The following is a 16436-nucleotide window of genomic DNA, read 5'->3' on the forward strand; positions in this document are numbered from 1 at the left end:
TTTGGCTCTCTTTGAATTTTTTTTTTTTTTTCATGCTATAGAGATTAGTTTACTGTCTGTGGACAGAATCCTTCTTGCATTACACATGTGACTAAATCCGTGGGGCCCAGTGACCAGGAAAAAATACTCAGGCATTAAAATAGTTTAGCCCATTCAGCTGCAAAGTCATCTTACACATATTTTCCCCTAACAGGTCTTGTGTATGTTATTGTCAAATATGAATCTGCAGAATATCTTCTGGTCTGGAATCCTGTCCCCTTAGAACAGTCAGCAGTTCTCCAGCAGCCTTGCTTAGCGGCTGGCACATGCACATGTTAGGATCTATGCACTGCACTGTTTTCCTAGGCAATAATTTTCATATTTACTTTCACACTTTCTTAATTAGTTTATGTAGCTCATTTGTTTCTAGCATCAGTCTGCATCTGTTCTTTAGTTTTTCTAAGCTGTCTGCATAATTTGGAAAGTTAATGTTAGTGAGCAATTACTAAAGCAAAACAAACAAACAAAGATTAAAAAATAATCTAAGCTTACTTTATCTATGATGTTGAAAGACAGTGAAAAGTCTTCGTCATAGAATGTAGACGTAGGGCTATCCTCATAGTAAATGAACCAGTTTTAATGACTAAATGAATGGCTGTATACCTAGAAAAAAAACCTGTTTATCTGACTAGTCTAACATCAAAGTTTTGAATCGCTTTAAAAGTTATTTTTCAGAACAGGAATATTTTACGTGTAACTTCTGTTGTATTATTTGAAATGGAAACGGGCTGCGGAGCCTGCCAACTCATCTTTCATGTGCCTTTCCCACTGGTGTGTCTCTCTTTTTGCAGAATCAAGCTTGCACAGCAGAGTGTTTCTGTTCCCTTTTACATGTGGTCCTTGTTAAAAAAAAAAAAAAAACACAATAAAGTTTAGCTGTGGTGAAATTATTTATTTGATTTTTTTTTTTTAACTGGTGCAAAAAGTAAATATGTTTACTGTGTTCCTTTCCATTCAGTGTATTTCCTTTTTTAAGCTCCATTTGTGTTCAACAAGACAGCCTCTTTCTCCAAGATTAACATTTCTTATGATTGTTCCTGACAGAGGATTTACTTTCAGAGGCCCTGCTAAGGATAACCAAAAAAGGGCATGTAGCAAGACAGTTTTGGCAGCTTGCGCGAATTTTCGGAGCTTTTTAGGTCTTGGTTTTCTGATGAGTGGCTTCCTGAGCATGCCTAGGGAATGACAGGCATCTCTGCAGGCAGGCTGAACCCACCTTGGCTTGTGCGTAGTCATTGGCTGCCTATTAGAATAAATTGAGGACAATGCATACCGCTGCCTGCCAATTGTAAACATAAGGGATATGTATTCACTTAGCATTGACTTTTGGGAGGGGCCAAGGAAAAGCTGTAGTTTTATTGAATAGGGCTGTGTGTGAGGCTGCTGGTGTGCCTTTTCTTGCAGTGCTCCTGCCCAAGCAGCCAGTTATTCATTTCCTTCCTACTAGCTGAAAACTTTTCAGCCGCAGAGGTAAGGGCTTAAGATACGTGTTTGTTTGGGAGGGAGCTGGTCTGACTGCGTGTGTGTTACGGATAGAGATTAAGCAGCATGCAAAATCTAATGAGCCGTGGAAATGGTGCGAAGGTGTTGGATGCTATTTTTTCTCTCCTCCTCTCTCCGTGTCGTCTCCCCCCCCCCCACCTTTCCAGATGTTCCTGGTGAACTAAGTGAGATATCTGTGCTGGACGGGTGGAGGGGGTGCACGCTCGCCCACTCCTGCAGACCCTAATGCAGAGGGGTGGGGGCAAGGCTCTGGGTGCAGGATCTGTGCCAGTCCCACTTTGTGTGAGATCCTGCAGTGGGCTTGTTAGCGGAGAAATAACCTCTCTGTCCTTTCTTTAATTTTTTTTTTTTTTTTTAAAAAGGAATTGCAGTGAAAAAGTTTTTAGTGTGGTAATGGCTGGCGAATTGCTTTTAATTTTGCAACTTAATACCTGAGCCTTCAGGGCAGCCTGACTGTAAAGGCAGTCTCCCGGCGTAACTGATACAGATACAGCAAAGCTCTGGTTAACGTAACTGATCTGATGCTTGCCGAAGCAGATGTCCGTCATGGCAGCCCTTCATAGAAGGATTGTTGACAATAGACGGCATCCGTTTTTGTCTTCAGCCTTCAACACACGCACCAGCTTATTGCCAGAATGTTTCTGGTGAAGTTCTCTTCCTGTTAAAACAGGGAGAAAAAAAATGCACTGGGGTGGGACCGGAGCTCTTAAAAAGTCTGGGTCTGTGTTTGTGTCAGTCAGAGCGCTGCTGGGGAGAGCCAGCAAGCAGGCTCTCCTTCCCGGCTCCTTTGACGTGCTTGGGAAGCGTTGTGGAAGGCTGGCTGCCGATAGCAAGATATTCTGCATAGCAGGGAATTTCTCAGAGAAAGAGCTGGGAAAATGAAGGGAGGGATAAAGTGAGCTGCACATGGATACTTGGGAGCAGCAGATGTTGACCAAACCACTAACCTCTGGCGAGACCTGCAGCGATATAATTGATTTTTCTCATATATCATATACTCTTTGGAAGAATAGGCAAGATAACGGTTTTAAATTACTTTTTTTTTTTTGTGGAGTATTTATTTGCAGAAGAGTGTTTATTTTCAGAGTATGCAGTTTTAATACAATTTTGCCTAGCTGAGAAGGCTTCTCTTGCTAGAAGGCGTACATGAGAATAATTTGTGAAAATAACACATTCCCTTCTTGGCAGCAGCTCAAAGAAAATAAGGAGGGAGAGTGTTTCTTTTGTGAGAACTGTGTATTTATTATAATTTGTCTATTTTAGATACCATACTGTGAATGATTGTGCTTGTATGATTTGCCATCAAAGAACCCTGGGACCGGACCCTGCCTCCATTCTTTCTCTGTGTCATTAAATGTAGCAGTAGGTTCTCTGTGAGCATATGCATCTGCAGACAAAATTTGTAACCTTTTCCTCCTGCCAGCGTGAGACAGGATGGCATCCTAAAACTACATACACCAAAACCAATGAAATGGAGTGTTTTAACATAAATGGCAAATGGAGTGGTGCTTCAAGGAAGTAAGTGGTCCATTTGCTTAATTAAATTGCCTTTAAGGTCAAGCAGGTCTGAACTATTCTCAACATATTTGGAGAAAGTACAGCTCTGCCTTTCTTTGGGAGGCTTTCTGATAGGCAGGTATCTTGGTCAAAAAAACCTGCACACGTTAATGTACTGCCTAAATCATGATGTCAAGGGAGAAACACCAAATAGGGTGCCCGTGAACAAGAGACTAAATTGAAGGAACTTGTATTTCCTGAAAACTCCTCGCAGCATGCGATGACGAGGATCAATTCCACAGCCTTCATTCACAGGATTAGCCTTGGTGAAATCAATACCATCATTAACGAATGCAGGATCTGATGCAAGGGGAGTCCTGTATACTCTGAGTACTCTTTGACAGTGAGTGATGTAAGCATGTATAAGGAGAATAAGGGATTTTCTGCAATTGCTACTTCATACGCTCACAGCATCATTCTGACACAGAGCAGCCTGAGAAAGGTGTAACTTCCCTTGTGCTTTTATTTCTTGTCCAACACTGATACAACAATGCAATAGTGACACTGAAAGAGAGGTGATTTGAAAGGAAAGGGGGGCTCCAAGTTCCTCTGGCTGGCGTTAGAGGAAAAATTGAAGTGCATTAAGATGGGAAGATTTCTTATTCTTCAAAGTCTCATTCATGGGGCCACATGTGACATGGAGGGCATGGCAGTCAGCATCTGCCTAGACCCACATGGGGTTAGGGCACAGCACTACTGATTCCAGGGACTGAGGCTAGAAAGCTAGAGCAAGGCTTTTTCTGCTGGCTGGCTTCTGGGAAGTAAATTCTGTCACTGAAGAGAGAGATGCCAGGGAGGGTCTATCAAGAGCCTGTCTAGAAGTCCTACTTGTTTCACCCTTCCCTGCATGCAGCTGGAGTGGCCATGCCTATGGTGGTGATCTTTTTGTTGCAGAAAAATGAGAGTCTGCAGGACAAATAGGATTTGAATGCCCTGGGACTGTTTAAAATACTCTGATTTCTCAGAGGTTTCTGAGACCTATTCTGTTGGCTGCCTGAGTTGTAATTTGTATTAAAGATCAGTGGAGTTGTTAACCCCTGTCTGCCAGGGATACAACTTGGTACACTGGATTGCTGTGTGTGAACAAAGAGGGAGAGGAAACCATATATGCTTAAGAAAGAGAGAGCCAAGAGAGCAGCATTAGCTGTCCCTCTGCAGCGCTTGTCTGGACTCTCCTGGCTATTGGAGAAAGCACCAAAAAAGGTAACGGGCAGAACGGGAAGCACAGTCCTGTGGACCTTTCGTTGCCTTTGAGAGGAGCTTTATGGGGAGTTTGCCGGATTGGGCTCCAGGTGTACAAGGCCTGAAGCAGGCAGGCCTGTGACTGCAAAGAGTGGGAGTCTATCTTCAAAGCAAGTTTTCATGCTTTAAAAATTGTCTCTCCTTAGTAACCACCCCCTGGCAGCTTGAAACAAGCAAGCTGCTTCCTTACCAGCGCTCTCACCTTCCAAAATGTGCGTGTGCAGGGGCCGGTTTGCTGGATTTGTTTGTAGTTCCTGGGTGGTTTAAATCCCTATGACCTGGTGAGGATGGATTTTGGGGACAACTGTACTGGAAGCAAGTCACCTACCTATGTGTCGGCACTTACTCTTTGGGTGCTGGTGCTTGCTGGGAAGCTGTGGCTGTTGCGTGCTTCCAAATGGTTTGTAAGGATGTGGCTAGGGCTGAAATTTGACTCGGAGGCATTTGAAGATCAGATTAGATCTGACCTTTCTGGATGAAACATTGAGGTCATAGGACAGTTGAGCTGTGTAACAATTTCTTTTTGCCTTTCCTGATGCTTTTGTACAGTTCGGCTAGCCCGGCAGGGAAAGACACTCGGTACACTGTAATTTGGGATTCCCAGGGGAGCTTGCTCCTACTTTTCTTGAAATGGATTTGATTAAGCAAAAAGGTTAGGGCACGTAACACCATTACTTAGCTGCTAGCCCTGGGATGTTAGCTGCATGGTTTACATCCTGGGTAAGAAAGTGAGAAAGTGCTTCTTTTAATGTGTTTTCTTTTTTTTTTTCTTGGCCTGGCTGCCAAGCATATGCCAGCATTAGCAGAGTGGTCCCCACCATGTCCCTCTCCCCAGGCATCACTAGCTGCCCTTGTGAGGAATTTGGCCTTCTGGACTTTCTCACTTGCAAACCTCCTGGCTTCTGTTCCCGTCTTGCAGCAACGGCTGCGCACCCAGCTACAGCAGTGCCCAGGCTTGCTGGGCTCCCCTGCAGTGAGGTGGGTGGGCTCTGAGCCGGGGCACCCACCTTCTCCACCTATGGCCAGGAATCAGCACTGCGAACTGATGCCTCTTTCCCCCTCCCTGCACCTCCTGACTGCCCCTTGAGAGGAGAAAACTCTCTCTGTGAAGCATAGGACACCTCCTGGTCAGAAGATCCTGCCCATAGCCATGTTGGTGGGAATTTGGGTTGAAGCCAGGAAGAAGTGCTTGCGGGGGCGAGCCCACTGGCTTGCAGTCGGGGCAGGAGCAAATATCTGAGGAAGCAGGGGGAAGAGAGAAAGGAAAAAGGCGGCCATATCTGAAGCCACTGGAGTAATTTCTCCTTTGAATTTTTTCCTGTGGTCATAAATACCTGGTGAGTCACTTAATGACTATGTGTCTGTTTCTGTATCTTCAAGTAAAGCATAACCCATGCTTTTTTTTTGTATTTAGCCCATGGGGCTGCTGGGGCTTAATTTCATGAGTGTTTATAAAGAATTTGTAATACCAAAATGCCAAGTTTAAGCACTGGCTAAAACCTTATTTCTGACTCATTTCCCAGCAAGAACATACACTTTTTTGTTTGTTCACACACATATGTATTCTACTAGAAAGCAACTTTTTCTAGATTGTGGATTTAAAACCACTGAAGGCCAGCAGATGAGGTGGAAGATAGGCCGGGCTCAGTAGTGACACTGTGCTGACATGTCTGGAGGGAATTTCTTGGGTGCTTGGAGATTTAACTGCACTCGCTCCATCTGAGACAGAGCCTTCTTGTGAAGTTGTCATGCTCGTACCAAAAATGGTACAATAAGGATGACAGCTTTTACTTACAGACCCGCCATAATGTCATAAGCTTGGAAGAAAAACCAGTAAGCGAGCTGCTGAACCTTATCTGCTTGTCCAGTTTCATGTTGATGAGAGCATTTGAAATTGTAACTCCTGGGGCCAGGCCAGGCTGCAGTGGGGAAAATATTAGGGAAAGATTTCAGGCAATGGAAACAACATTACATGTTTCCACACCCTCTTGTGTACAGAACACAAATAAAGAGCATTTCCCCTGAGATTTGCTGTGGAGGGTGTGAAGCAAAGCGGAACCCACCCGTTTGCACATTTTCTGGTTTATGCCCTTAAATGGCGAAAAAAATCTTTGGAATTTAGCTCATAGAAGAGTTATAAATAGGTTTGTGGAGATAAAGTTTTGCTGTAAATGCTCTGGTTTTGGATCTATTCAGAAGAGTAACTTTGTAAGCCAACAATATGAAAAGGGGGGTGGCTGGCTAAACGCAGGAAGACAATCTCATTGCACGAAGATGTGCATGTACATGCGTGTGCGTGCACACACCCCCCTCCACCTGTGCTGACCTTCCCAGTCCTCCTTCGGGTATGTGGAGATCTAAGGAGCATGGAAATCAGTGTGCACTTTTAAAAGTTGAATAACTTGGGCTGAGGGAGAACTAGCATTCATAATTCATCAAATTGCTAAGGGAGCCTCAACCTATGACAGCTCTGTAAACAAAGGTCCTGAGATTTGTCGGCAGCTTGTTTTATGTCTTTCTCTGAAGCAGCTGGCTCCAGCTAGGGAAAAGCTGTGCAGGGCTGGATGAACCCTCGCTGAGCGAGCGCAGGAGCAGCGGTTCCTGTGCTCCTGCAGAAGTCAAGGTTCGGTCTTGCAGACTCGTGCCAGTTGGATTCCAGTCATCTTCAAAGGGAGCTCTGCCCAAGCGAAGGAGTCTGTGATCAGGCCCTTGTTTGTTTCTTATTTGCAAGGCTTTGATGTTTCCGTTGTCTTTCTGAGTGCCACAGGGCATGTTACTACCCTTTTCCCACTTCATTCTTCTCTTTGACAGTGAGTGCTCTAATGGTGAAATGGTCCTCCTCCCTTCCCCATATATTTTTTTTTTCCTGAGCCATAGTGTTCAGCCTGGTAAAATCTTTCTGTCATCCCAGAAGCAAAGGCGGGACCTTTTTTAACTCCTCGCTGTTTCAGAGGAGCTAGCAGTGCTTGTTTGATAGCCCAGATCATCGCTTCCTAATACAAGCTGTTGTACTGAGGACAATTTCTGCTCAGTCTTCTGGGATCAGCTGCAGATGGAGCAAAGGCTAAGGACTTTCTGTCTGCATCTTCCTAGTGATCTAGTGATAACCTGCTTTCTCTCAGCAACTTGAAAACCCATGGAACTGGGGGAGAATTCGGCTTTTCTCTGGCCTAGTTAAAGCTGGTAGGTTTGGAAAAAAATTTCCTAGAGCTTGGCTACAATGTTTGGCAATGGGAGCAGGCTGGATTAGCTCTGGGGTCTGGGGAAGAGCTTGGTCAACTCTCATTTACCTGCATAGCTTAACCTGCTGGTACTGAAGGATTCCTCCAGTCAGCATACTTCATGGGAGGCTTTGGAGGGACTGCACCCCTGGGTCCTCAGAGAGGAGAGAGTTTGCTTCATTTTATGGCTTTGGGAACAGCTTAGCCCCATACACAGAGCCACACCCCTGCTATGAAAATGAGGGGTTTCGTTCAGATGTCTGATAAGCCACAGCTGTTGCTTCACCACTTCAAACAAAACTTGGATTATAAAGACTGAAGTGCAGCATTTTAATTGCTGTAAATATGAATAAGAGTGTTTAGGCAATCCAGATGATACTGAGCCAAGCATTTCTGTGGCTAATGTATATTACACTGACAAAAGCAGGCCAGCTGAGAATTTCCTTACCACTATCCCCAGTAACTTAAAACATCAATTATATGTTTTCTGCTGCACTGGTGAAAATGAGGGAGAAGTTTTAACCTGAGCATCAGTTGGCCTGAATCTGATCTTGCTTTCAGCAACTGCATAGCGATGTAAACCATACCGTTAGTTTTTTAAAAATACATTGAGTCTGATCTCAGTTATCTTAGTGCAAATCTGTTTGATTTCCTTGAGTTACTTAGAATTCACAGTAGGCTGCTTGCTATCAGAAGCTGACCCTTTCTGTCTGGTTTTCTACACACCCTCTAAAGGACGACGGCAGCAGGAAATTGGGTCAAAATTCCAGTAACGAGCGTTCACTGGGAAATGATATTTCATACAAGAGAGGGCACTGCAAACCCAGAAAGCCGGTAAAATTCCACTGCTCGTTTGCTCCCTGGTGATTAAAAGGCCCTGCCATATATGGGAAAGGTCTGAGCTTCATTCACTCCAACCACAATAGTAAATGGCTTATTCACCGGACACAGTATGCAATCAAGGAGCAATGCCTTATGACAATAAAAAGGAAAAGCAGCAACTTCTGCTTGCATTTTGTTTGCAGTTTTCTCTGCTGTGTGTTATTAAAAGCTCTGTAAGTCTATTTTTTTTTTTGTTCGTTTATTTAGGTCCCTGTAAACTGCCGTCAGTTTGGTTTGCCGCTTAACCCCCCCCAATAAAACCAGACGCACCAGCCTATTTCCTCCCCTTCCCCCTGTACAACCCAAACAAGAAAAAGACATTTCCTCTACCAGTATATATAAATGTAGCTCCTCTGTCTTCAGCGCATCTGTTGTGGATTTGTATGACTAAAGGCTGGGATTAACAGACAAAATCTTATTCTTACCAGGTATAACGCACTAACTTTAACAAAAGCAAAGATTAAATACCAGCATTTTGGAGACAATGATGGGACCACAGGAGTGAAGCAAATAGGAAATGTGTGTGTGTATGACTAGGGATGAGTTTTAGCGGGGAGTAAGGGAGCAATGTGCTTTGGATGGGAGTTGCAGAAGGGGTCCCCAGTGCTCCACACACCTCTCAGGGGTTTTCCTTCATCAGTTTCTGCAGTGAAACTCTACACAGATGGCATTAAGATGCGAAGTCATTGGAGCACAGTTGCTTTTACATTCTTGCTTTTCAGTTTATTTTGTTTAGGGATCAAAATGATGGGGATAAAGTAGTTTGTCTAGTTGCATTTTATTTTGTCAGGAGAAAGATATTTAAGCGACTGCAGCAATGGAGCTACATAGGGTTCTCTCCTAGCTGGAGATTTTTCTGAAGTTGTTATTGTTTGTTTGTGTTGCACTGAGTGCCTTGGAAATAGGATGTTTGTGTCATATTGGTAGATTCAGAGATTATGTCTGGGATCCAACCCCTGTATAATTTTGATGAAAACCCACATCTTTGAGGCCAGAAGGGCTGATTGATCAGTCTGATCTCCCAGACCACATGCCTTGTTGCACACCATCCAGTTACTCATGTTTTGAGGCCACTTAGGCTGACACAGTTAAAATGGATGTTGTAGTCAGCCACAGGACAGGTTGACTGGATTTGAAACCAGTCTTCTGCTCCTCCAAAATGAGGTTGTGCCGCCCAGGAAGGACTGTAGCTCTGTGACAGAGGTGTGGTTCAGCTTCTACTTTCACGTGCTTCTGAGCGCCTCTATGATTTCCAGCAAGCGTTAACTGGTAGTAGGAATGTTTGTCCGTGTCAAGAACGCAGAGCTTCTTGCAGGTGACCTGCCATGGGGTGATAAGAGATTTGTTTGGCAGTTTAGGCTAGCTATTGACTAGAAACCTCCAAGTGGTTTCACTTCTCAGTAACAGAAAATAGCTTTTTGACACATGGCACTGCTTCTCTTTCTAGTACTAAGGAAAAAGGACCTTTCTGTTTGGTGGTCATTTATGTCTGATACCTCTCATCAATGAGAAGGGATGGGGTTTGGGTTTTTTAATTATTGTTTTGCTAAAGGTGAAACTGGCTCCCTTAACTGCATCTGGAAGGTCAAGATCTCTTAAGTCAAAGAGAGGGAGGATGTAAATTAGACCTGCTTTGAATTGTTACTGCTTTTCATCTCTGGACGGCAGTACTTCTGAGGAGACATCATTTGACCAGTATCATGAAGTCATGCTAAGACATGCCCACTGAGGAACCCTAACGTGGCCGAAAGAAGCACTGTCAGGTTGTGATAGCTGGGTAATGCAATAGTAACACATGTGAATGTTTCCGTTTTCCAGCTGTTTCAGAAGGATCAGGGATAGCCAATTTGGAGACCAAAATAAGTAGATATCTGATCTCTTTCATATTTCTTCATTCAGGATTTGGATTGTGAGAAACCTTGCTTCTTAAATGGCATCTGGAGCCTCTGGAAAAAGTCCTTGGATAAAAAGCACATTGAATGCAATAAGTATTATTGCACAGTTGAAAAAACTTCTTATTTTTTCTTTTTTTTTTTTTTTTTTTTACCATCTTTGGTCTTCCTGAGCCCAAATGGTAGATGTGAGATTGTTTTGTTTTCTTTTTCCTCTTAAAAGAGGAAAGTGTAAATGATGTGTGCTTTGCAGTAATTTTTCCCCCACTTCCCCCTCCTCTAAGTGATTTGGGGCCAAGTTTGATGCTTGTGCAATCTCCTTCTGGCTACCTATAGAGAAGCTTTGCAGAAATGTATGTGGTTCAACTCTGCTGCTCTTCACTGGCCACAACTGGGAGCTCCACTCCCCTTTGTTTGTTGGAGTTCTTCAGTAAAGGCTGTCAAAGTAATAATTTTACAAGATAAGTTTTTTGATTTGTATTAATGCTTTTTACAACATCCTTCCATGTTGTGCTTCTTGTGAACAACCTTAAAGCTTCAGTCCATTGTCTAATGAAGGACTTCCATGGTCAGTAAAGATGTTTATTGCCTCACCTGTCAAATTAAAAAGTTAGTGTGTCATTCCTGGGCCATCTGCTCTAACAACCAAAATAGGAAGCCTTTTTTTTTTTTTTTTTTTTTTTTTTCCCTGTTCATTATCTTCTGTAATAGATGTGAGCTTCTTTCTTGGACTCAATATATAGTAAACTTAATATAATAAGAGGTGAGGGAGTAATGGTATGTTTGTCTTCTGTACCAGAGTATCTGATAAAGATCAGTCCATCTTAGTAAAAAATGAAAGGAATTTACTATATGTGTAGGAAATATCTTTAGTTATAAATGAACAGATTCAAGTGGTGACAGATTATGAATCTGACTTATATGACAAAATACAGTTATACAGTTCTGAAAGCCTGGAGACTGGTGTGATGAACTGGAAAAAACATTATAATCTGAGTATGTTATTTCTGTCTCTCCTGTGACCCTTCAAGGCAGTGGAAAGGCTCTGATGGAAAGGCTGTTGGCATTAGCAGGCACAGGACCAGCTTCATCGATCTTGGTTCAGTGCTTACAAGTCGCTGAGCCTGAATTTAAATATTTACATTCAAGGTTTTTCCCTGATTTAGAATTAAATACCAGAAGCTATAGGCATTAAAAAAACCCCTGCCACCCCCCAAACCAAACACAAAACTAAAAATGAAAAACTGGGAAAGACATATTAGGTCATCTTGTCCCTTTCCTTCAGGCAGTGCAGGATGATTCCCTGAAGTATATTCACACGTGTTTTGTCCATAAACACCTCTGTTTATTAACAAAATACAATAAGCTCTGGTTTTTCAGTGAGGATTGGGGTAGTTTTCTGCACTTTCTAGTTTTTAGCAAGGGGAAATAGCTATCATTCTAAAATGTGTTTCTTGGCCCATGGATATTGCTCATGTGAATTCAAGCAAAAAAACCCCTAATGAATGGAAACTTGTAGAAGAGTTAACTGCAGCTGGTTTTATTACAGACCGTGGCTCTGACATGATCTCACGCGAGTTTAATACAAGTGTTACCTCACTGACTTCAATGGAATGGCTTTTCATTTGCAAGGGAGTAAATGAGGCCAAAAACAGACAGAGACCTAGGGAGACTCTCTGGGAGAGAGTTTTAGTTTGGAGAACGTGCTTTACATACATATAAAATATATGGGCATATCTGCGTGTTGCAGTAAATGTGTCAGACCACCTGGGAGAAGGGGCCGAATTCTGCTTTGAATAGCACCTGTGTAAATCCAAAATGAACTGTAAGGGTAATGTGCCAGGGAGGGCCAAAGAAGTATCTCATTTTTCTAAGTGCTGGTCTGAGTTTCTTTCTTATTGGATTTGTGATGCTTCCTTGATGAAATGGTTTGGAAATATGACAGAATAAGACAGTTCTGCAGGGCACTTCAGTTTTGTTTTTTTTTTTTTTCTTCTTAATTTCAACCATATCAAATTAAAAGAGAGGTTGTGTTGACTATTGTGAAGCCAGCTCAGACAAAAGGACCACATGTGCAGTTATTCTGCCTTGAAACTATCAAAGCAAGCAATGAAATAAGAACCGTGTATTATTTCTGGAGTCAAATCTCTCTTCAGAGTTGTGCAATATTACATCCTCCCCCAAGCTCAGCCTTCAGCTTAGCTAAATCTTGCAAAATTGTAGGAAAGTGGCTGCGCTCTATTGAAAGTGTAGCTTTGGTCTCAAAAAGGGAGAAGAGCTTTAAAACTTCTTGAAGTCCAGCAGAGATGTTACTTTACAAGCAGGATGCTTGGGCACTACAGCAACAATCTGGTGAGATGGGCTCCGATGTTGCTCTGTGTATGAGGAAATGCAGTTGAAGATGTGACAAGTGTTGATTAAGACTGAAGAAAGGCCAGGGAGGGAGAGGTTTTGGCATCCTGGTTTCTTGCTTCTTGCATTCTGGTGATCCTGCTCACTGCTACTCCTGTGTGGCAGTGCCTGAGGTACAGGCATATCTGGAACCAGAGTCTTGCAGCCTCCTCAGTGTGAGCTTTGAAATGTTGTGTTTTAGAGTGAGAGTTTAACACATCTCCCCTGATTTTAGCAGGGTTTCCCACCAGTGCAAACACCAGTTTCAGATGCTTTTTTGCTTTGCTTAGCCTTTGAGATGGTGATGCATGGCATAAAAGTTCATTGTAATGTGGTTTGCAGCATGATGCTGTGCACTTCTAGTGATGGAGGGAAAACATTTTAAGAATTAGGAGTGTTAACTTTCATTTTTATTTTACTTGAGGTCTTGAAGGAAAGCAGAATGATGGTAATTAAGCTCGATCTGTAGGCCAAAATTGAGGGAGGGGAAGGCAGTAAAGTATGGGGAATGTTTTAAATGGCTCTATCTGCTTGTTTAAAAGGAAGCTCTTACGGAGAGGGGTTACAAGTCTCTTCTCAGTCTATTATAGGGTTCTTACTGTTTGCTATCTGAGCCAAAGCTAATTATATTGTCCACAGACAAAGTGCAGCAGAAGCTAGTGTCCCTGTGGATTATATAACTGCTAGTTATTCCCAGTGGTGATGCAGAAACTTGTTCTTACAGAACTGGTCTGAGATCACCGACTTGTTTCATGTAGGAAGGTGTATTGCCATCAGACAGAAATGACTTCTGCTAACTGCAATGCTTTGCTGGATTCACAATGGTAAGCATGAAGTAGAGGCCCTGTCGCTCAGAGGATTTTTGATGAGATTTTTAGTCCTCTCTGGATCTTCCTCTTAAGCAAATTAAATGCTGCTCAGAGAGAGCAGCTTCAGTGGGAGAGCTCCCATTTGAATACAGCACACTAAAGTTTTCTCCTGCTTGCTTCCAATGTGCTTCTGTCCTAAAACTCCCCCATATTTCTATTGTAATACTGTCTTTGGCTGAACAGAGTTTGCCAAATTCAACCTGACCTGTATATACTTGATAATATTGTGCACATTGTAGGTTCTTCATGGAGACAAAAATGGTGGCGATCGTGTGGAAAGTCAGTGAAAGAGGTAGAGGCGGAGATCAGGACTTCTGTCTCCTACAGGAAGATGAGCAGGTCTAAACTAGGCTGTCATTCCAGGGCCTAAGTCATAGGGCTACTATTTACTTACCTTTTTTTTTCCCACAGCTCCTTGAATTACCATATTGACTGCAAAGGACGAAATAAGTAAGCAGGGGAATTTTTGTCTGTGAAGAATGATTAAAATTTAAGAGCGGTTTAAACACATTTAGAGGTGTTAGAGGAGGGGGCTGGAAAAAAAAAAAAAGCCCGAGATATTGAATATAGGGTTATCTGCTGAGCATTCTTCTATGTGAAGAGGACCTAAATAGATGTTGTCTACTGACTTGAATGTCATGAGATGTGATGCCCTTTAATATATGCTGAATTTTCCCTTTGCTATTTAGTTAAGTATAAGGTTATTATGGAGTGTTATGGTGTTCTGTCCAAAGTAGCCATGCAAGCCTTGATCAGTTTTTATTTTTGATCAGTAAAAGTACAGAATAAGAGATGCTAAGCCAGACTTCTGCTGCTGGGGATACTAAGATGGTCTACGCTCATGGAGTTGTATTAGTACCACACTTACTGTATTGGACTGCTTTTAAGAAATTATTTTCTTCATAATTTTGTGGAGGTACTCTCAGCAAATGGATAACAGACTCTGTAGGCAGTGCATCTGTCATGCTAATTTCAAAAAGGAGAGGTGGTGCAAAATTATTTTGTGCTGGAATTGAACTTCAGCACAGGAATGAAAACTGTGGGATGGAGAGGTAGCAGAAGCTCAGAAAGATGGCATTGTAACCATTTTTGGCCATGTCTAAAAGTGTCACGTTAGTTGAACTGAGTGTGTCAGAAATTAAGAATTGCAATTCTGTGCTGAAACATGTCTATGACAGAGAAAGACAGGAGGCCACATGGAAATAGCTGTGTTCCTCATACAACTTTGGTGCTGCCTGCTGCACAAGGAGCGTAAAAGTATCCTCTGAAAAACCAGAAATAAAAGCTTTATGTACCACATGTGACTTTGCATTTATACAGGTGCAGCTGGCTTCAACTGGAGGGCCATTTTGACAAGAGATGGAATGTCTCATTTATATAATCAATGTAAATTATATTTTGACATTTACATGAGTCGTAGAAAACAAACACGCTCCACTTGTGTTGCCGTTCTGTTGTGTGCATAAAAGAAGACCTGTCCTCCTTACATATATGCATTTTCTGTAAGGACATAATGCCCCTATTCAGTATTCATAAAGAAGGTAGTGGCTACTCAGCTTGACTGCGTGATGAAGAGAGGCAGTTGCAGAATTCCACTCAGCTGAAATAACTGATTTTTCCAAATGGAAATTGTTTATACATTTTTTTTCCTTCATTAAAGAGAAATGCAATTAGTGGTTTACAATGTTTATATGGATAGCATCAGCTGAATCTTGTTCCAGTCCATTGCATGCTGTTTTAATGTGACCTACTATACACATTATGCAAAAAATCTGACTGGGTTGCCCAATGTTAAGTGCAAATTCCCAATGCAAATATGAAGCTTTGTCAAGCTGAATTAAGCTCCTTAGGTGATATTAGGAAAGGTTTTGTTGGTTTGTTTATTTTTATGCCAGGAATAGGGATGGAGGAGACTGAATAGAGGTAAGATGGTATGCTGCAACTCCGAAGGATTAGATCTTGAATTAGACTGTTGTATTAAACCTACAGACTAAAGTCAAATCACTGCCCAGCATTCACCTTTTCAGTTCTCTCCTGGGGAGCCAGCTGTGCTCTCAGCAGATTTCTTCCTAACAAGCCAAGGGTGTCAATTCAAAACTTTTGAATGTGCCAAGAGTGTTAAGAGGGCATCAAGGCTCGAACATGCTGGTTTGTACAAAAGTGCATCACAACACTATCCCAGATTGCTTCCTCTTTTACCTGATTTTTTTGTTTTGTATGTGTTTTGCTTCACTTCAGCTTTGATCAGATATTGCTTCTGGTTTAATAATACCACAGGAATATAAAGCTTCTGGACAATTTAAGTAAGTAGCTTTATGGCAATTGTACTGTAGCATTTTACTGCTTATTGCATTTGAAACCTGAGTAATCTCAGGCCACGTTTACCTCTGTTGAAGATTATTTCATTTCTAACCACTTGTCATACTACAGAATACATTTCTGGAAGTGATGCAAAAAGAGCAATTGTTCCCCCTCTTCCTCCAGATTAAAACAAGCTATTGTGTTCACTAGAATACTAAAGAAAGAGAAAAATGCCTGTTCTGAAAATCCTCAGCACATTATTCAGAGATGATCTGTACAGACAGTGAAATACCTTATTAGAGCTGTTGCACATCCGAAGTGGTAGGTACTCTCCTGTTTATACAGAGGCATGGTATTTCCAACAGCTTTTGGAAGTAATCATTCAAATTTTGGGGTGTCCCATGACACATGCACAATAAAATCTGAATTTCCCCAATACAGTGCTTTCAGGAACTTTTAATTGTCATGGTTTGAATTGGGAGTTATTCTCCTAAAGGAGCCATTCCTTGGCTGTTATGGGGGTTTTAATAAATGTTTGT

The 16436-nt window shown here is 42.2% G+C and overlaps 1 protein-coding gene across 5 annotated transcripts in view; it reads left to right on the top strand.

The window, feature by feature from the left end:
- Positions 1-1309: 1309 nt before the first annotated feature.
- CALD1 (caldesmon 1) overlaps positions 1310-16436 on the top strand; it is a 194218-nt gene continuing 179091 nt past the window's right edge. For 3 of the 5 annotated variants that reach the window (XM_086755999.1, XM_086755989.1, XM_086756018.1), the window contains exon 1: positions 1310-1509. The gene's annotated coding sequence lies outside the window, so the exon portion shown is untranslated. The remainder of the gene's footprint in view (positions 1510-16436) is intronic. The other 2 variants (XM_086756036.1, XM_086756039.1) reach the window with 1 other exon arrangement.

The sequence above is a fragment of the Chlamydotis macqueenii genome, chromosome 1 (genome assembly GCF_036417535.1).
Source record: "Chlamydotis macqueenii isolate bChlMac1 chromosome 1, bChlMac1.mat, whole genome shotgun sequence".
Taxonomy (NCBI): domain Eukaryota; kingdom Metazoa; phylum Chordata; class Aves; order Otidiformes; family Otididae; genus Chlamydotis; species Chlamydotis macqueenii.